The sequence below is a fragment of the Rutidosis leptorrhynchoides genome, chromosome 5 (assembly GCF_046630445.1).
Source record: "Rutidosis leptorrhynchoides isolate AG116_Rl617_1_P2 chromosome 5, CSIRO_AGI_Rlap_v1, whole genome shotgun sequence".
NCBI lineage: Eukaryota > Viridiplantae > Streptophyta > Magnoliopsida > Asterales > Asteraceae > Rutidosis > Rutidosis leptorrhynchoides.
In genome coordinates this window covers 56,907,994-56,930,044 of record NC_092337.1, presented here as the reverse complement: position 1 = coordinate 56,930,044, position 22,051 = coordinate 56,907,994, and the positions used below count along the sequence as shown (strand labels likewise).

Below are 22,051 nucleotides of genomic sequence, written 5' to 3'. Positions count from 1 at the left end.
ATACATAATCAATGGCTACGAGAATGTATAAATTATTATGAGATTTTGGAAATGGACCCATAAAGTCAATACCCCAAATGTCAAATACTTCACATACTTGAATGACATTTTGTGGCATTTCATCACGTTGACTTATTTTTCCGGCCCTTTGACAAGCATCACAGGATTTGCAAAGAAGGTGTGCCTCTTTGTAAATTGTAGGCCAATAGAATCCAGCATCATAAACTTTTCTTGCTGTGAGTTGAGGCCCATAATGCCCTCCTGTTGGTCCTGTGTGACAATGGTTTAAAATTTTACTAGCTTCATCTCCGAATACACATCGGCGTATTATTCCCACTTTTAAAAAAAATGTGGATCTTCCCAGAAATAGTGTTTTATATCACTGAAGAATTTCTTTCGTTTTTGGTACGAAAATCCTTTTTCAAGGAATCCACATACTAAGTAGTTTGCATAGTCTGCAAACCATGGAATTTCATTATAATCTATCTTCAATAGATATTCATCAGGAAAGTTGTCTTTTATGGCCGATTCATTTAGAACTTCTAATTCAGGATTTTCAAGACGAGAAAGATGATCGGCTGCGAGATTTTCTGCTCCCTTTTTATCTCGGATTTCAATATCAAACTCTTGTAATAGTAAGATCCAACGGATTAATCGTGGTTTGGCATCTTGTTTCGAAAATAGGTATCTAAGAGCAGAATGGTCGGTATAGACCACCGTTTTAGCTAGAACGAGATATGAACGAAATTTGTCAAAAGCAAAGACAATAGCAAGGAGTTCTTTTTCAGTAGTTGTGTAATTTGTTTGTGCTCCTTGTAACGTCTTACTAGCATAATATATAGGTTGAAATCGTTTTTCAATCCTTTGTCCTAAAACGGCTCCCATTGCAAAATCACTTGCATCGCACATTAGTTCAAACGGTAAATTCCAATTTGGAGTTATCATGATCGGCGCATTAGTGAGTTTCTCTTTAAGAATATTAAAATATTTGATACATTCATATGAAAAGATGAATGGAGCATCCTTTTCTAGGAGTTTATTCATAGGAGTGGCAATTTTAGAAAAATCTTTAATGAAACGTCGGTAAAAACCGGCATGCCCTAGAAAACTCCTAACTCCTCTAACATTGGTGGGATGTGGAAGTTTAGTGATGATGTAGCGTGAGGGTACGAAATAGTATTATTTTTACTAGGAAATACTACAAAATATGACACAAGTTTTATTAATTTACGGATGGGATATACCTAAACCTTGCTACAACACTATAGGCAGTGTACCTAATCGTAGAGTAGTGTAGTTTTTAGTAAGTCCGGTTCGTTCCACAGGGAGCTGGTGATACTTACTATATTTTTAACTATATTTATACAAAATATATATAATTATATATATTTAGTAATATTATTATAAAAGGGAGGTTTTACCGTTTAATGACCGGTTTGTCGATTCTATATTTTAAGCGTAAAGATAAATGACGATAATTAAAGTGCGTAAAATAATGACAATAAATAAAATGACAGTAAATAAAATTGCGAGTAATAAAATGACAGTAAATAAAGATACGATGAGAAATATAATAAAAGAATTATGCTTATTTAAACTTCCGTAATCATGATGTTTGACGTTTTGATTTTAATTAATTGTTACTCGGGTTAATTGTCCTTTGTCATGGTTTATTTGATACCTATCTGGTTTTTATCCATAATAGTCCATCGGTCATAAATATAAAGTGCGAGTGTCCTCGTCAAATTACCCTTATACCCGAAGTCAAATATTCCAACTAATTAAGGATTTAAACTGTGACGCAGTTATCACTTCTGTCAACAATTACACCAGTTATCACTGTATGTAATCTACCCCTGTTTTGATTAGATATGAATATTAATTTACCCACTTGATCAGTTTGAATAATCAATTACCCAACCCGAATAATTAATTAAATAATTATAATAGATTCCATATGAACGTCACTAAATAGGACAACCATAATCATTATTAATTATTAGGATAATTAATTTGAAGATAGGTTCGACAGACTCCAATGAGTTGTCACTCAATTAGACAATACCCCCCATCTATTAATAGTCAATAGTCCAATTTCCACAAGTGTCGGTCTTTTGCCCAAACCTTAATTATGGTACAAAGCCCAATTACCCAATTTTAGTAATTAGCCCAACATCATGATTACTTCGTTTTAAATAAGCATAATAATAACTTAGCTACGAGACATTAATATAAAAAGGTTGAACATAACTTACAATGATTAAAAATAGCGTAGCGTTACACGGACAGAATTTCGACTTACACACTCAAACGATCTCTATCATAAATCTTATTATTATCATAATTTAAAATTAAAATTAAGATTATTGTTATATCTTATTACATTAACATTATGATAGAGATTTTTAGATATTGATATTGATAATAGATTTTTAGGATAGAAAAAGGGATGCTTTTAAATTGATCGATAATCATCGCCTTTTATAGGCAAAATATGAAATTGAATTTTCATTTACGACCCCTGAACTATGCTAAATTAACAACTTTTTATTATTTAATATTATTCTTATTATGAATTATTTAAATATTATATTTTATTCTTGTGCATAGTTGACTCGTAATTTTTACACCGTTGCGTCGAGCGTTGAGAGTTGACTCATGTCCCGGTTCCGGATTTTCGAACGTCCTTGCGTACTATTTTATATCGTGTACTTTGCGTTTTATAACTTGTACTCTTGTCATTTTTAGACGTTTCTCATCAATAAATTGAACCTTTTGAATTGTATCTTGTACATTTGAGCTTTTTGGACGTTTTGGTCTTTCAAATCTTCGTTTTTGTCTTTAAATCTTCATTTTCGAGCGATTTGCGTCTTTCGTCTTCGCACTTATTTATTTAACTATTACAACTAAAAATAAGGAAATTACATTTAAAAACTTTACATATTGGAACGATATTGCTACTAAATATATGTTCATTTGGAGCACTATCAAATATCCCCACACTTGAGCGTTGCTTGTCCTCAAGCAATACAGAACTTGAAATAAAAACATACATGAATCACTTTTTTATTCATCACATTTTGTACATCAGTGATTTTGATATAGCGGTATAAACAATGACAGTAATGATGGTTAAAGGTGGGTGTGTCATCCACAGTTGCCTCGGGTTTAGGTCAACGACACTTGCAATCAAATAGCCGATTTACTTTCGGTTTCCAAAGCAAAGTGCACATTTGAAAGGTGGTTTACAGTCCCACATGACTATGAAAATGTAGATCCTTAAGGAAATTGGATCTTTATGAAAACATTTGATCTTTTGAAAATTCAAGCTAGATTTTACCCTAGACAAGTTTTCTGATTTGATCCACCATCGGTGTTGCAAAATATGTTTGTGGATCAATATTTTGGCTAAAAACTTTTAGGTTCATGTAATCCACTGCTATCCCGGTATCGAATAGCACACATCCAGTTTACTTGTTCCGTATATTACCTTTCGGTAAACTACCGTCCGATTGTAAAGGAAAGCGATGAACAAGAAACTGTTAAGGCAATGTCCCGTGACATGCAGATGATTATGGTCTTATTAACGTGTCGGATGCTAGAACTATCCTTGGTAGGAGCGATAGTAAAGATCATCCTATAATTTTTCGGTCTGGCACAAGGTCATGTCTCCGACCATGCTATGCAACCACCGTTCTTACGGTTGACACCCGATTTGGTTCAGGTGACCTAATGAATTCCAGGTGAATTTCTTAGGATTTTACGTTCAATGGTAATGAACGCATTGAAAATAGGTTTTCAGAAAACAAATCGGTTTTATTTTTGATCAAAATATTTTCTCGTTCAAGCTCGAGTTTAGATATCATTGAATTCTATGAGTTTGTAATTCTCAATCTTTAAGGTCAATCTCTAGGATTGAGTAATATCAGTCTTAAAAGCTGATTTTTAATCTTTAAGGAGATTATCCTTTTCTGGGGATCTGATTCATTAGTCTTATCAAGCTAATTTGCACAGTGCCTCCCCATTGTACGAGATAAATCCTTCTCATGGTTAGGATAAATCTGACCACTTGGCGACCCTGTTTGATGCTGAGGTCCGTGGATTTCCTGCTGATTTTAGTGATGACTTTTCTAGATTTTTCGTCAACCTACAGCTGGTCTGGACGACAACTTCATGACCTAAATCAAGAAGCGCGTGTCTTTTTCGGAAGACTTTACTTCCTTTTAATGATGGAATTGATTCATCGTATAGATCCATCTTTCTTTCAAATGTATTACAGTAAACCGGGTAAAACTGATTAGTATCGTCCAAAGCAAAAGTACCTGCAATAATCTTGTACAAAAATATGTGATATATGTTTTAAATTGAATAACTTGGTACATTCTTCCCACACTTAGTTTCTTTCTTTGCCTTTTTATTTTCTTCTATTTCATTTTAAATGAATTCAAGCGTTTTAGGGTGTTTCTCAATTTATGTCCGTATCTTGTAACGATAATTTCGGTATTATCACCTAGTTTTCATCGTTCATAAATATGTATAAACATGATTTTGAGTTCATTTAATTGAAAATTTTTCAAATTTTCACAAAATTTGGCAAATAAACTAAGTGTAAACCCGAGAGAATTTATAACCCTTCCCCACACTTGAGATCATGCAATGCCCTCATTTGCATGAAATCAGACTATAATTATAAATTCATGAGGGTGATTAGTGTAGAAAAGTGATTAAAAATACCCAGTTTGTAAGCATATTATTTTACATCACATTTGATATTTTGCGCATTGTCATCAAAATTAGTAGCTTTTTGTTGAACTTAATGACAGTCTTTGAAAGTGCGCTGTTTTACCCTGTTGTGTACATAACATAAAATACAAACATATATACATATTTTTGAAGTTTGGTATATAACCCCTACGTTCAAAAATTAATATAATATAATTTTTTTTTTTTTTTGCATACTTTAGATCAATAAAATTAAATGATAACAAAATTTGTCGCCCCGCCCTCGGGTAAAGCAATTTCTGCTCAACGACCTAGTCTTTAACTCACGACGAATTTTAGAAATCATTTTTTAAACTTAATGAATTAAAGTAAATTTTGTTTTTAAAAACTTAAATTAAAATGCATATTAATTTCATAAAAAAAAACCTACAAAACAAAAATTCAGAATGGAGGAAGAAAACTAGTTCTTTAGTGTCTGCTAGCGGAAAAGACCAATCGGGTTCCATTCTCGGAACTACACGAGAACAGAACAACTAACTCTAGATAGCATTTTCTTTTTAGAACATTTGAATCTCCCCACACTTAGGTAGCCGTGGTGTCAAAATTGTGATTAACTTCATCGTTAATTTCTCTTGGTCCATAATCAACTTGCATATCCGTGACTTTTTCTTTAAGCCATTGGTCGGATTCCTGTGTAATATCCACAATTTCAACTAGTTTCTCCTTTTCTTTAGGTGATAGATTGGATACTAACCGGTTACATAACTTAAAGTTCCCCTTGGTTCTAGCATCGCGAATCCGTTTAATAAGTTTCTTCATTGAACTATTAATAACGGGATCATTTAATTTCGTATCAACAACGGGGTTCTTTGTTATCATGTCATCATTAGGTGTTACTTCATTTTCCCCACACTTAGGCGGTTCATTATTGCTAAGTATTACCGTTGGAGTTGGTAAAAGCACATGGTTCTTACCAATTGTTTTTACTGGTTCAATGGTTTTGGCTGGTGGAGATTTAGACTTTCGAATCATAAAGGTGATCGATTTGTCACCACTTTTAAGTGTCATTCTTCCATTTCCTACATCAAATAACGCCTTGGTGGACGCTAAGAATGACCGACCTAAAATTAGAGGAATGTTTGGGTCCTCTTCTATGTCAATGACAATAAATTCGACTAGAAAGGTTAAATTGCCTACTTGAACGGGTAGGTTGTCAGCAATTCCAACTGGGTGCTTAATGGTTTGATCAAGGAGTCGAACACTCATATCCGTTGGAGTTAACTCACCTACACCTAATCTCTTATATAATGAAAGAGGCATAACACTCACACTTGAACCTAAATCTGCTAGTGCATCATACATGACACAGTCACTAAGTAGACAAGGAACAATAAATTCACCCGGATCACCTACCATAGGTGGAGGATTTGGTGGAACTGTCTTCACCGGGTTTACTTCTACTGTTTTTGTTTCTTGCACTTTTTTATTCTTCTTCTTCTTCTTTCCAGAGGTATCACAAACTTTATTACCTATTACTTGCTCATACTCAACTCCTTTTCTTGGAAACGGGATGGGTGGTCTGTATGGTGCCACCACTGGCTTTACATACTCGGGTGGTGGTGGTGGTGTAACTTCTTCATTGTTACTTACATCTAAAACCTCCCCAACTTCTGGTATTGGTTTTTCAGAATTTGTTGATATCATGTTAACATTCTCATTCCGAGGATTTACTTCAGTATTACTCGGTAGCTTTCCTTGTTCCCTCTCACTCATCATGCTAGCAAGAGTACCTACGTGTTTTTCTAGATTCAAAATGGAAGCTTGTTGAGTTCTTAATGACTGATCAAATCTCTCGTTCGTTTGGGTTTGAGTTTCAATAAATTGTGTTTGAGATTCAACTAGCTTAAATACCACTTCTTCCAGATTTGACTTTTTCTCTTCGGTTTGTGGTTGTGGTTTATATAAGCCAGGTCTTTGTTGATTGAAAGTGTTGTTTTGAGTTGGTTGGTTATTCGGACCTTGTTGGTTATACCAGTTATTTTCGGGTCCTTTTGGATTGTAAAGAATGTTTTGATTTCGATTGAAGTTTAGCTTTGGCGGTTGATAATTATTTTGATAATTATTTCCAGGCCTTTGGTTCATATAGGAAACATTCTCTCGTTGTTCCAATGTTGGTTCAATGTGACAATCTTTCAATAAGTGTGGTCCACCGCATAGCTCACAACTGATTCGTATTGCGTGAATATCTTTATTCATCTTTTCCATTCGTCTTTCGAAAGCATCTATTTTTGCTGAAACGGAATCAAAGTCATGGCTAGAATCGGCTCTAGCCACTTTAGATGAACGAAAAATATCTTTTTCTTGGTGCCACTCATGCGAGTGGGAGGCTGTGTTATCAATAATTTTGTAAGCTTCAGTTGCGGTTTTCTTCATAATGGAACCACCAGCTGTTATGTCGATGTCTTTTCGTGTAGCAACGTTGACACCTTGGTAGAATATTTGTACTATTTGGTAAGTGTCTAAACCGTGTTGAGGACATCCTCTCAACATCCTTCCGAATCTTGTCCACGCCTCATATAATGTTTCATTTGGCTTTTGCGCGAACGTAACAATTTCTCCTTGAAGTCTCACGGCTTTAGATGCCGGAAAGAATTGTTTAAGAAATTTTTCAACTAAAACATCCCATGTGTCAATCGCCCCTTCAGGTAACGATTCTAACCAATCTTTGGCTTCTCCCTTTAAAGTCAAGGGAAACAACATGAGATAGATCTGCTCATCTTCCACTTCTCGGATTTTGAATAGCGTACAAATTCTTTTAAACGTACGAAGGTGTTCGTTAGGATCTTCATTCGGTGCACCACTGAATTGGCATTGGTTAGTTACCATGTGTAGAATTTGTCCTTTGATTTCATAATCTGGCGCATTAACTTCTGGCTTAATAATGGCGTGACCTTGGCCCGTGCGTGTGGCTCTCATTCGATCTTCCATACTTAGAGGTTCCGTTACTTCCATAATTGAATTTGTTGAATACGAATCACTAGAGGATTCTGATTTAATGGTTTGTGGCTCAGGAGGAATAATTAGTGGTTCAAGATCTTGGAATTGTCCTTGAATATGCTCCGGGTTCTTAATTGTGAAGTCGGGTTCAAAAGATGGATTATCGGAAATTTGAGTTGGAGTTCTTGTTCGACTAGATGACGATTCTAAAGAAAAATCAACGGCGACAATATTTGCTAGATGTCTTGATCGAGTTACAGGTGGTGAACGTATGAAAGGTGGTGAACGTTTTGCTCGGTGCATTCACAGAATATCCTATTAGTTATAAAAATAAGAAAAACTTATATAAGTTGTCCAATTAATAGACTTTTCTGATTTTGCCCACGTTTCGAATAGCCAAAAGATGTAGCAGGTAGCCAGGACCCTTTAAATCGGAAGCCCACAACTAGCCACTAACAAATCCAACTATTACTACGAACCAGAAAAATGTCAACGTCTATTAATTTAACCGCTTAAATAATTTTTCTTTCCGTTTTAAGATTTAGATAAGAAGTATAGAAAATTCTAAGTCCTAAAAACTAGAGTATCGAGAAATAAGGAAGAAATAGATTGCGCGTCGAAAAATGTTGAAAAATAAAAAGGTCGAAAAATAGGCGTCGAAAAATAAAAATAAGAAAGTAGTGCGAAATACGGCGTCGTAAAATTCTAAAGTACCTAAAACTTAGTCTAAGGAATAAGCACTTAAGGGATTTTACGGCAAAGCCTAAAAATTCTAGAAATAAAAATAACTATGGCAAAACTAAACTTAATACTAAAAAGTTGTAACTAGAGTCTAAAAAAAACTAAAGGTAATAAAACTTAAAAAAAAATTTATTATTTATTAATTTTTTTTAAAAATTTTTTTTTTAAAATTTTTTTTTTTTTTTTAAAAACGATTTTTTTTTTAAAAACGATTTTTTTTTAATTTTTTTTTTAAAACGAATTTTTTTTTTAAAAAAACGTTTTTTTTTTTTACAAACGAATATTTTTTATTATAATATTATTTTTTTTTCAAAACTTTTTTTTAACTCATTTACTATTCATGAATAGTAAATGAAAAGAAATTAATTAATTTACTATTCACATGAAAGCGACATGATAGAAATTATTAATTATAAGTTACAATATATACCCCCGAAGTATTTAATAAATACGACTTTTTAAAACTTTTACGATTCAATTTTGATTCTAAAATATTATTATATTATTATATTCTATTTCAATATTATTATATTATTATATTTATTTCAATATTATTATATTATTAAAAATATAGCGTTTTAGCGCTCCCCGACAGCGGCGCCAAAAACTTGATGATGTAGCGTGAGGGTACGAAATAGTATTATTTTTACTAGGAAATACTACAAAATATGACACAAGTTTTATTAATTTACGGATGGGATATACCTAAACCTTGCTACAACACTATAGGCAGTGTACCTAATCGTAGAGTAGTGTAGTTTTTAGTAAGTCCGGTTCGTTCCACAGGGAGCTGGTGATACTTACTATATTTTTAACTATATTTATACAAAATATATATAATTATATATATTTAGTAATATTATTATAAAAGGGGGGTTTTACCGTTTAATGACCGGTTTGTCGATTCTATATTTTAAGCGTAAAGATAAATGACGATAATTAAAGTGCGTAAAATAATGACAATAAATAAAATGACAGTAAATAAAATTGCGAGTAATAAAATGACAGTAAATAAAGATACGATGAGAAATATAATACAAGAATTATGCTTATTTAAACTTCCGTAATCATGATGTTTGACGTTTTGATTTTAATTAATTGTTACTCGGGTTAATTGTCTTTTGTCATGGTTTATTTGATACCTATCTGGTTTTTATCCATAATAGTCCATCGGTCATAAATATAAAGTGCGAGTGTCCTCGTCAAATTACCCTTATACCCGAAGTCAAATATTCCAACTAATTAAGGATTTAAACTGTGACGCAGTTATCACTTCTGTCAACAATTACACCAGTTATCACTGTATGTAATCTACCCCTGTTTTGATTAGATATGAATATTAATTTACCCACTTGATCAGTTTGAATAATCAATTACCCAACCCGAATAATTAATTAAATGATTATAATAGATTCCATATGAACGTCACTAAATAGGACAACCATAATCATTATTAATTATTAGGATAATTAATTTGAAGATAGGTTCGACAGACTCCATTGAGTTGTCACTCAATTAGACAATACCCCCCATCTATTAATAGTCAATAGTCCAATTTCCACAAGTGTCGGTCTTTTGCCCAAACCTTAATTATGGTACAAAGCCCAATTACCCAATTTTAGTAATTAGCCCAACATCATGATTACTTCGTTTTAAATAAGCATAATAATAACTTAGCTACGAGACATTAATATAAAAAGGTTGAACATAACTTACAATGATTAAAAATAGCGTAGCGTTACACGGATAGAATTTCGACTTACACACTCAAACGATCTCTATCATAAATCTTATTATTATCATAATTTAAAATTAAAATTAAGATTATTGTTATATCTTATTACATTAACATTATGATAGAGATTTTTAGATATTGATAATAGATTTTTAGGATAAAAAAAGGGATGCTTTTAAATTGATCGATAATCATCGCCTTTTATAGGCAAAATATGAAATTGAATTTTCATTTACGACCCCTGAACTATGCTAAATTAACAACTTTTTATTATTTAATATTATTCTTATTATGAATTATTTAAATATTATATTTTATTCTTGTGCATAGTTGACTCGTAATTTTTACACCGTTGCGTCGAGCGTTGAGAGTTGACTCATGTCCCGGTTCCGGATTTTCGAACGTCCTTGCGTACTATTTTATATCGTGTACTTTGCGTTTTGTAACTTGTACTCTTGTCATTTTTAGACGTTTCTCATCAATAAATTGAACCTTTTGAATTGTATCTTGTACATTTGAGCTTTTTGGACGTTTTGGTCTTTCAAATCTTCATTTTTGTCTTTAAATCTTCATTTTCGAGCGATTTGCGTCTTTCGTCTTCGCACTTATTTATTTAACTATTACAACTAAAAATAAGGAAATTACATTTAAAAACTTTACATATTGGAACGATATTGCTACTAAATATATGTTCATTTGGAGCACTATCATTTAGCAATTACATCTACTTTAGCTCTATCCACTTCAATTCTTTCCTTTGAAATTTTATGACCCAGAACGATGCCTTCTTTAACCATGAAATGGCATTTCTCCCAATTAAGTACTAGATTTGATTGTTCGCATCTAATAAGCATTCGTTCAAGATTAACTAAACATGATTCAAATGTATCACCGAAGACTGAAAAGTCATCCATGAAAACTTCCATGCATTCTTCTATCATGTCGTGAAAAATCGCCATCATGCACCTTTGAAAGGTTGCAGGGGCGTTGCAAAGTCCAAATGCCATGCGTTTGTAAGCAAAAGTACCATAAGGTCACGTGAACGTGGTTTTCTCTTGATCTTCGGGTGCTATTGGAATTTGAAAATATCCGGAAAAACCATCAAGAAAACAATAGTAACTGTTTTCGGCTAATCTTTCCAACATTTGATCAATAAAAGGTAAGGGAAAGTGATCTTTTCTGGTGGCGTCATTTAATTTTCTATAATCAATACACACAAGCCATCCTGTTACAGTCCTAGTAGGAATAAGCTCATTTTTTTCATTTGTAATGACAGTCATGCCACCCTTCTTAGGTACGCATTGAACTGGGCTTACCCACGGACTATTAGAAATTGGATAAATTAAACCTGCATCAAGTAGTTTAATAATTTCTTTTTTAACAACATCTTGCATATTAAGATTTAGTCTTCGTTGGCGTTGCACATACGTTTTATGACCTTATTCCATAAGGATTTTATGTGTGCAATACGAAGGACTTATTCCTTTAATATCATGAATCTTCCATGCAATGGCTGGTTTATGAGCTTTCAACACAGAAATGAGTTGTGATTTCTCATTTTCAGTAAGAGAAGACGATATTATTACAGGTAATTCAGATTCACCATGTAAATAAGCATATTCCAAATGGTTTGGAAGTGGCTTTAACTCTAGTGTTGGTGGTTCTTCTATCGATGATTTATATTGATATCCGTCTTCTTCTTTTAGCATTTGAATTTCTTCTGTTGTTGGTTCATATCCATTAGCCATTAGTGTAGCTAACACTTTAGTTTCATCAATTGGTTCAGTACTTTCTCCTAAAGAACATTCTCCTGTTCCTTGTAATTCTGGAAACTCTTCTAACAATTCTGCATGTGATTCTATAGTTTGAATATAATAACATGTATCATCTACAGATTGTGGTTGTTGCATTGCTCTATCAACTGAAAAGGTAACACTCTCGTCCTCTATACTTAGGGTCAGTTTCTTACCAAACACGTCTATCATTGCTTTAGCCGTGTTTAAGAATGGTCTTCCTAATATGAGAGGAACTTGTGAATCTTTTTCCATGTCCAGAACAACAAAATATATTGGAAATACTAAAGTACCAACTTTAACTAGCATGTTCTCCATTATCCCTCTAGGATATTTTACTGATCTATCTGCTAGTTGTATACTTATTCGTGTTGGTTTTAATTTTCCAAGGTCTAGTTTAGCGTATAGTGAATATGGCATTAAATTTATACTAGCACCTAAGTCTTCCAATGCTTCTATTGAACTAAGACTACCCAGAAAACATGGAATTGTGAAACTTCCTAGATCTGATAGTTTTTCTGGTATCTTATTCAACAGCACTGCAGAACAATTAGCATTCATAGTAACGGCCGAGAATTCTTCCATTTTCTTTCTATTTGTGATCAGATCTTTCAAGAATTTAGCATATCTAGGCATTCCTGAAATCACATCAATGAAAGGAAGATTTACATATATCTGTTTAAACATATCCAAGAATTTGGATTGCTCGGCTTCAAGTTTCTCTTTTTTCATTTTACTTGGGTAAGGAAGTGGTTGTTGGTATGGTTTAACATAAGGTTTAGCCTTAACTGTGTTATCTTCATTAACCTTTTCAACTACCGGTTCTTTTTCCTTATCTTGTTCAGGTTGTGGTTCTTGTGGAGTAGGAATAGCTTCATCAGAAATTACAGGTATTTCAGGTGGTTTAAGTGTTGTACCACTTCTTGTGGTAATGGCTTTAGCTGTTTCATTCCTGGGGTTAGCATTTGTATCACTAGGTAAACTTCCCGGTTTTCTTTCACCTATTAACCTTGCTAGGTTACTTACTTCTTGTTCCAGATTTTGAATAGAAGCTTGTTGATTTCTAAATGCTTGAGCATTTTGTTCATTGGTTTGTTTCTGAGTTGTGAAAAACTGCGTTTGAGTTTCAACTAGCTTCGTCATCATATCTTCTAAATTCGGCTTTTTATCATTGGTTTGTGGTGGTTTGTTTTGAAAATTAGGTCTTTGCTGATTGTAAGTATTATTGGATACTTGTTGATTGCTAGGACCTTGTTGGTTGTTGTATGGAACATTTCGATTATAATTCTGGTTTTGATTGTAAATCGGTCTTGGCGGTTGATAATTATTCTGATAATTATTTCCAGGCCTTTGGTTTATGTATGAAATATTCTCTCTTTGTTCCATTGTTAGCTCAATACTAAGACAATCTTTTGTCAAATGTGGTCCTCCACACTGCTCACAACTAATTCGTATTGAGTGTATATTCTTAGTCATCTTTTCCATTCGTCTCTTGACAGCATCTATCTTTGCGGAAATGGAATCTAAGTCATGGCTAGAATTGGCTCTAGCTGCTTTAGATGATCTAACGATATCTTTTTCTTGGTGCCACTCATGTGAGTGGGAAGCAGTGTTATCAATAATTTTGTAAGCATCAGTTTCTGTTTTCTTCATAATGGAACTACCAGCTGCTATATCGATGTCTTTTCTTGTAGTGATGTCGCATCCTTGGTAGAATATTTGTACTATTTGACAAGTGTCTAAACCATGTTGCGGACATCCTCTTAATAACTTTCCAAATCTGGTCCATGCCATAGAGTTTCATTCGGTTTCTGGGTGAACGTAACAATTTCTCCTTGAAGTCTTACGGCTTTAGATGCCAGAAAGAATTGTTTAATAAATTTTTCAACTAAAACGTCTCATGTATCGATCACCCCTTCAGGTAACGATTCTAACCAATCTTTGGCTTCTCCCTTTAAAGTCCAGGAAAATAACATGAGATATATCTGTCCATCCTCAACTTCTCTTATTTTAAATAAAGTGCAGATTCTATTAAAGGTACGAAGATGTTCATTTGGATCTTCCTTCGGCGCACCACTAAATTGGCATTGATTAGTCACCATATGTAGAATTTGTCCTTTGATTTCATAATCTGGCGCATTAATGTCTGGATGAGTAATTGCGTGACCTTGGCCAGTGCGTTTAGCTCGCATTCGGTCTTCCATACTTAGAGGTTCCAGATTTTCCATAATTGAATTTGTTGAATCTGAATCACTAGAGGATTCTGATTTAATGGTTCGTTCCTCAACAATCTCTGTTTGAATGATTAGTGGTTCCGGAGGAAAAATTAATGGTTCAGGATCTATGAATTGTCCCTGAATATTCTCCGGATTCTCAATTGTGAGGTCGGGTTCAAAAAATGGATTATCGGAAATTTGAATTGGAGTACTTGGTCGACTGGATGACGATTCTAAAGAAAAATCAACGGCGACAATATTTGCTAGATGTCTTGATCTGGTTACAGGTGGTGAACGTACAAAAGGTGGTGAGCGTCTTGCTCGGTGCATTCACTGAATATCCTATTGGTTTTTAAAAGGAAAGAAAAATTATATAAATTATCCAATTAATAGACTTTTCTGATTTTGCCCACGTTTCGAATAGCCAAAAGATGCAGCAGAGGGGAAGGATTCATTTGGTCTCAATATAATTGAGTACTGTTTGGCTCCAATAACCCGGTCCACGTACAAATCCAACTATTACTATGAACCAGAAAATTTTGATGTCTATCAATTTAACCACTTAAAATAAATTTTCGTAATTTTAAGAAATTTAGATAAGAAGTAGAATAAAAATCTATGTCCTAAAAACTAGGATGTCGAGAAATAAGAAAGAAAAAGAGCGCGTCGGTATTAAAATTGGAGAAATAAGAAAGAAAAAGAGTGACTTAAAAAACTTTAAAACACTTGACTAACCCAACCTTATTATTATTACTAACTTAAAATTAAAATTTCAAATTGAGATTACTAATTGGAGTGATAATTGATACATAGGTAAAAGGCGTCGAAAAAAAATAAAAATAAGAAAGTAGCGCGTTGAAACTTAAAAAGGAACTAAAAACTAAAAATTAAAAGGTGCGTCTAAAAATATTAAAGCTTACAAGTAAAACCATATCCCAAATGACAATATCTTAAAAAGGTACTAAAACTTATAAAGGCGTCGCAAAATTCTAAAGCACCTAAATCTTAGTCTAAAGAAAAAGCACTTAAGGGATTTTACGGCAAAGCCTAAAAATCTAGAAATAAAAATAAGCTACGGCAAAATACTAGAACTTAAAACTAGCTACGAACGATAAAAATACAAATATTACGCTAAAACAAATAAAAAGATACAAAATATAAAAATAAACTTAAAGTTATAAAAAGTACAATTTTTATAAAAATATTAATTTTATATTATTTATTTTATAAAACTATTAATTTTATAAACTAATTAAACTAATTAAACTTAAAATACAAATTAAAAAAATAAAACTAAATTAATTAATTATTTAAAATACTAACCCTAATTAGGGTTTTAATTAAATAATAATTATTATTATTATTACACCGTAATTAATGCAGAATAGGGTTTCTGTGTGACCTGTCTGGGCGGCTCCGCGAGTCGCGGTGAACCCAGTTCAATTCCTCCGCAAGTCACGGAGATTGCAGGTTCAAAAGAGACAGGTTAAGTTTCGACAGGTTCAGTTTTATTATTAATTTTTTTTATTTATATTTTATATATTTTTCTGTTTTAATATTTATATAAAATATTTATATAAATTAAATAAAACTTATATTTGAAAAACTAAAATAAAAATAGAAATACTTTATAATTTTATAAAAATCTTAAAAATAGATTTATATATATATTTTTTTCGGTTTTTTTTTGATATAAAAAAAATGTATTTTTACAAAAACTAAATACAACTTAATAAAAATCTTTTTTTTTGTGTGTGGCGTTTCGCTTCGGCATTCCCCGGCAGCGGCGCCAAAAATACTTGGCTGTTATGCGAGGTGTATATGAAATAGCTTATATTTTACTAGGAAAAACTATTAAATACGATACAATTTTACTGAATATATTTATTTATTTATAGAATGGATATACTTAAACCTTGCTACAACACTTATAGGCAGTGTACCTAATCGTACAGTAGTGTAGTTTTTAGTAAGTCCGGTTCGTTTCACAGGGAAAATCTTTAAACAAAGCTTAACGCTATATTAGTTTTAATTTATAAAAATACAAATATATAAATAAGTAATATTATTATTATAAAGGGGGGTTTTTACCGTTTAATGACTGGTTTGTCGATTTTTAAAACTTTAGTCGCAGTTAAAACCTAATGTAAAATATTAAAAATAAATACAAGACTTAATTTAAAGCGTAAAGTAAATAATGATAATGAAATTGCAATAAATAAAAGTGCGATTAAATAAAATTGCGATAATTAAAAAATACGATAATTAAAAGTGCAATTAAATAACAATAAATAAAAGTGCGATAATTAGAAGTGCAATTAAATATAAAATAAAGGAAATTAAATATGAAATAAAAGAATTATGCTTATTTAAACTTCCGTAATCATGATGTTTGACGTGTTGATTTTAGTTTTATGCCCATGGGTTAATTGTCCTTTGTCCTGGATTATTTAATATGTCCGTCTAGTTTTTGTCCATAACAGTCCATCAGTCATAAATATAAAGTGCGAGTATCCTCGTCAAATTATTCTTATACCCGAAGTTAAATATTCCAATTAATTGAGGACTTAAACTGTAACAAGGTTTTAATACTTTGTTTAATAATTACACCAGGATATCGACTGAGTGTAACCCAAGGTTTTAATACTTTGTTATCAATTATGCCAAGTGTCCTTATACAAAATTTCACCCCTGTTTTAATAATTCTAGTGACTATTAATCCATTCCCGTGTCTGGTTAAATGAACGATTATTCGTACATATAAATACCCCGCCCATCGTGTCCGATCGAGTGTATATGGTTATTTATGGGTACGTCCAATTATAAATCTTTATATTAAAATTAACAAACTATCATTTAGTTAAACAAATATAAAGCCCATTAATAGCCCATAGTCTAATTTCCACAAGTGTCGTTCTTTTGTCCAAACCCCAATTATGGTACAAAGCCCAATTACCCAATTTTAGTAATTAGCCCAACATCATGATTACTTCGGTATTAAATAAGCATAATAATAACTTAGCTACGAGACGTTACATTAAAAAGGTTGAACATAACTTACAATGATTAAAAATAGCGTAGCGTTACACGGACAGAATTTCGACTTACACCCTTACAATATACGCTAACATACCCTTATTATTGGAAATTAAAATTAAAATTAAAATTAAAATATAAATTATATATATATATTTACGTATATAGAGAGATAGACAGAATTAGGATATATAAAACGTTCAGAATGCGTTGCCTTTTATAGGCATTTTCGAATTTGGCTGCTCCGCGAGTCGCGGCACTCTTGCTCTTCAAACTCCGCAAGTCGCGGAGTTCGTAAATCCAGCTCACACAAGTTTGGATCCTAGTCTGCCGACGGATTTTAATAATATAAATATAATATAAATATATAATTTATATAATTAATTATATATTATATTATATTATATTTATATACATAATTAATTTGTAACTTTCGGTCCGTTGCGTCGAGCGTTGAGAGTTGACTCATGTCCCGGTTCTGGATTTTCGAACGTCCTTGCGTACAATTTAATATCTTGTACTTTGCGTTTTGAATCTTGTACTCTTGTAATTTCGAGACGTTTCTTATCAATAATTGGAACTTCTTTGATTGTATTTTGTACTTTTGAGCTTTTTGGTCGTTTGCGTCTTCAATTCGTCGAATCTGTCTTTTGTCTTCACCTTTTATTATTTAAACGAATATCACTTGTAAATAGAACAATTGCAACTAAAAACTTGTCTTTCTTGAGGGATAATGCTATGAAATATATGTTCGTTTTTAGCATTATCAATAAGCAATGGTAGATCTTGATAAATTGATGTAAATTAGCTTACCAGTAAGCTTTTGATATTCACTTATATTTTCCAACAGAAAATCAGATTCACTATGATTATCAGCAGAAGGCAAAACAACACCAGACTCTATTAGTGTAATAGTAGGCTTACTAGCCAATAAACTAAACTCAAAAATGACTTCAATACAATATTTTCTTTGAGTCATACTTAACCCACCATTACTTTCAAGCCACTCAATTTTGAAAAGATATTTAAGTTTTCCCAAGTCTTTGATTTCAAACTTTATTTGTAAAAACAATTTGCATCTTTCAATGTCATTGTCACTTTTACCAGTAATGACTATATCAACATAACAAGAAAGAAAATGCCTACAGAACCAGTTTTCCTCACAAGAAAAGAATAATCATCGACACTTTGTTTAAAACCATATTCAAACAAAGCCTTACAAAACTTTTCATTCCATTTTCTAGGGGCTTGTTTTAAACCATGGATTAAACTAACTTGCAAATCCTGGTATCATTTTTAATAAAAGTATCCCTCAGGAAGAGACAGATAGACATCATTAGAAAGATTACCATGTAGAAAAGAATTATTGATATCAAGTAGATACGATGACCAATTATTTTGCACATATACATAGATAATAACTCTAACAGTAACCATTTTAACAATATGTGAGGAGGTTTCATCAAAATCCAACCCTTCCCTTTTGAGTATACCCTTTGACACTAATCTGGCCTTGTAACTATCAATTTCACAAGTAGATTTGTACTGTATCCTATAGACTCATTTACAACCGATATGTTTTTTCTTAAGGAGAGATCATTAATAATCTAAGTAATATTTTTATTTAAGGCCTTCTGATCTTGGGATGCCTCAATAAATGAAGTAGATTCACGTCCTTTGTTGAGATTAGAAATAAAACACTAATTTTCAGAACCCACTTCTGAGTAATTTAAGTAGTTACTAATTTCATATTTAACTTCTCCATCTAACCCAAAATCTTTAAACTTAGATGGTAAATTACTTTTTCTACCTGACCTTCTCAAATATTCATCATCCTCTAATGATGGTAAACTAGTTTTTCTACTTGACCTTTTCAACACTAGAAGTGCCCTTAGGGTCAGGTTTTCCAACTGATATTCCATCACTGGAAGTTGCAGGTATGCCCTCACTAGATGTGTTTTGCAACTCATCTAACGTAGCAAGATTTCCATCATCTCTAGGACTGTCTCTCCCTTCATTATTGGAACTTGTACAATCATCTTTATGTATATTAGTAGTCTCATTTGGATTTTTAAAACAAGCATAGTCAAAAAAGTTCAAATAATTTAATTCATTAAAATTAATTTTGTAAACATCTAATTTGAACGGAAATATATATATGTTCAAAACATTTAACATCTCCTAAAAAAAACTTTTACTTTATAAACAAAAGGATTTATAACTTTCGGAAAATTAGAATAACACAAAAAAACACATTTAGGAGACCTACTAGAAAATCTATCATGATTATTCAATATATCAACAAAACAAAGACAACCAAATGATTTTAATTTGGAGAGTTTAGGACTGAACCCATTCACTAACTCATAAGGACATTTTCCATATAGAACATAGGATGGAGACCTATTAATTAGAAAGATAGCAGTTAAAATACATTCAGGCCACAGATATAAGGGAATTCTCCCTGAAACACAAGGAACCTAGCAACATTCAAAAGGTGCATATGTTTCCTTTCAGAAACACCATTTTGCTCTGGAGTATAGGTACAAGAGGTCTGATGAACAATACCGTTTGACTTCACAAAAGTACTCATTTTATTATTTAGAAATTTGGTTCCATTATCACTTCTTATCACATTAACGTGCACATTAAACCGAGTTAAATGCAGATTATAAAAGCTTTCGATATAATAAAATACTTCTAATTCAGATTTAAGCAATCTGTCCAAATAGTCCTTTGAAAAATCATCTACTACAGTAAAAAAAAAAAAATCTAAAAACTTCTTTACTTTTCACCTTATAATGACACAAACATCCAAATATATTAATTCACCCACTCTTTTTGTTTTATGTTTACTAAGAGAGAAAGGTTCTCTAGTTTATTAGGCTTTACTATAATGTTTAACCAATCCAAATACAAAATACAACTAGCCTATACTTTCCATGAGCGATATGCAACGCAGACATGGACGGGTTTGCCATCAACTGAATTGCCAAAGTAATCAGACATCAATGGCAAAAAAAATAAAACATCAAGAATCACTTAAAATCAAACATACTTATAACTGAAATTTCTTTATTGAATATGAAAATTACCTGAATCGAATTCAAAATCATCATGAATCGAATTCAAAATCATCATGAACCAAATTCAATACTATCGATCATTCTTACCTTCGAATTTATCTTCAAGTCTATAATCAAAAAAATGATGATGATAAAAAAATAATAAGGATTAATTTTTATATTAGGTAAAATACCTTCAAATCGATGATGATAAAAAATGGTTAATCGATTCTTCGTCGATTTTGGAATAGATAAACTGGTGGAACCCTGATGAAACCCTAATTTTACACTGTATTAGACATCGAATCCAACTTGTGATTAGATGTAGAAATTTAAAGATTGATTTTGCATTAGGGACCCTAATTGAAGAACAGATCGCGATTGAGTGAAAGAAAGAAAGATATGGTAAGAGTGAATGAATGAGAGCGTTTTTTTTGTTCATATATGGGCATATGAGATGGTGACAGATGGCAGAAGGTGAGTGTATTGCAAAATTAATTAGAGATAATTAGGGGGTAATTAGTTGAATGACATGTGGCAAACTCACATGCTTTATAATAAGTTATAGATTATAGATAGATAGATTATAGATTATAGATTATAGATGCTCTCTTCCTTTATTTACTTGTATAGCTTTAGTCCTTCAACTTGATTCGATGTTCCACAGATATCTTCAAGGTTTCATATACGACTCTTTCATCCATGCACAAGTTCTTAAGCTAGAAATAAATATAAAAATATTAAACAAACTCATGTTTATATTACAAGAACATATAAGTTTAATGAGGAGATTGAATCTAGAGGTCATATAAGTTTAATGTGGAGATTGAATCTAGAGGTGATCAAGTTTTAGAGGGAATAAGGCCGGTCCCAATGGTTCGCCCAGGGAGGCCGCACAGGTCCGCCCAACCTGGGCGCTGATGGCACGAGCCCGCCCAGGCCACCGCTCAGGGTCTCGCCCACCTCCTTCGTCCCCCATTTCGTCCGAACAAAGCACATTTGAGGATGGCAGTTTGGAAAAAAAAAAATTTAAAAAACCCAACGGCTATGTTAACGGATACTTTTTTTTTTCCTTTTTCCTATATATATCACTCATATTCTCTATTTTTACACACACAAACATACATTTCTTTTTCATTTCCATCACTCTCATTTCATTATTTTTTTTACTTTTCCATCATTTTTACACTCAATTAAACAAAATGAGTTCCAATAACACTAATCCCGATCCCGACACATATATGGTATTATCGATCACGAATACCACTACGAATCGAGCACTCGAATCACTTGACGCGTTAGATGAATTAAGTGACAACGAAGAAGTTGAACCAATACCACGGGAACCTAGAAGATATTTACAAAGAGATCGTCAGAGTCGTGCAAGAGCTTTATGGAATGATTATTTTTCCGACGATCCCACTTTTCCGGCCGATTATTTTCGTAATCGTTTTCGAATAAGTAAACCTCTATTTCTTCGTATATGTCAAGGTATTTTGAACTTTTCTCAATCTCCGGTTTCAAAATATTTTAGTTATTTATTCAAAGACGTGATGCTACCGGATTACTTTGTTTTAATATTGTTCAAAAAATCATATCCGCCATACGTCAACTAGCTTATGCCGCTTCGGCCGATGTTTTGATGAGTATTTGCATATGGGTGAACACACCTCATATGATTGTTTAAACAATTTTTGCAAATGTGTTTTCCACTTGTACGGACCCGAATATTTGAGAAAACCAACT

The 22,051-nt window shown here is 32.4% G+C and overlaps 1 long non-coding RNA gene across 1 annotated transcript in view; it reads right to left on the bottom strand.

The window, feature by feature from the left end:
- The window catches only part of LOC139847737 (uncharacterized), a 30,541-nt gene extending 9,858 nt beyond the window's left edge, over window positions 1-20,683 (bottom strand). Inside the window, exons 1-2 of the long non-coding RNA XR_011759654.1 lie at window positions 20,500-20,683; window positions 20,336-20,433 (exon numbers count right to left, since the gene is read on the bottom strand). This is a non-coding gene — a long non-coding RNA (uncharacterized lncRNA). The remainder of the gene's footprint in view (window positions 1-20,335; window positions 20,434-20,499) is intronic.
- Between the last annotated feature and the right edge of the window lie 1,368 nt (window positions 20,684-22,051).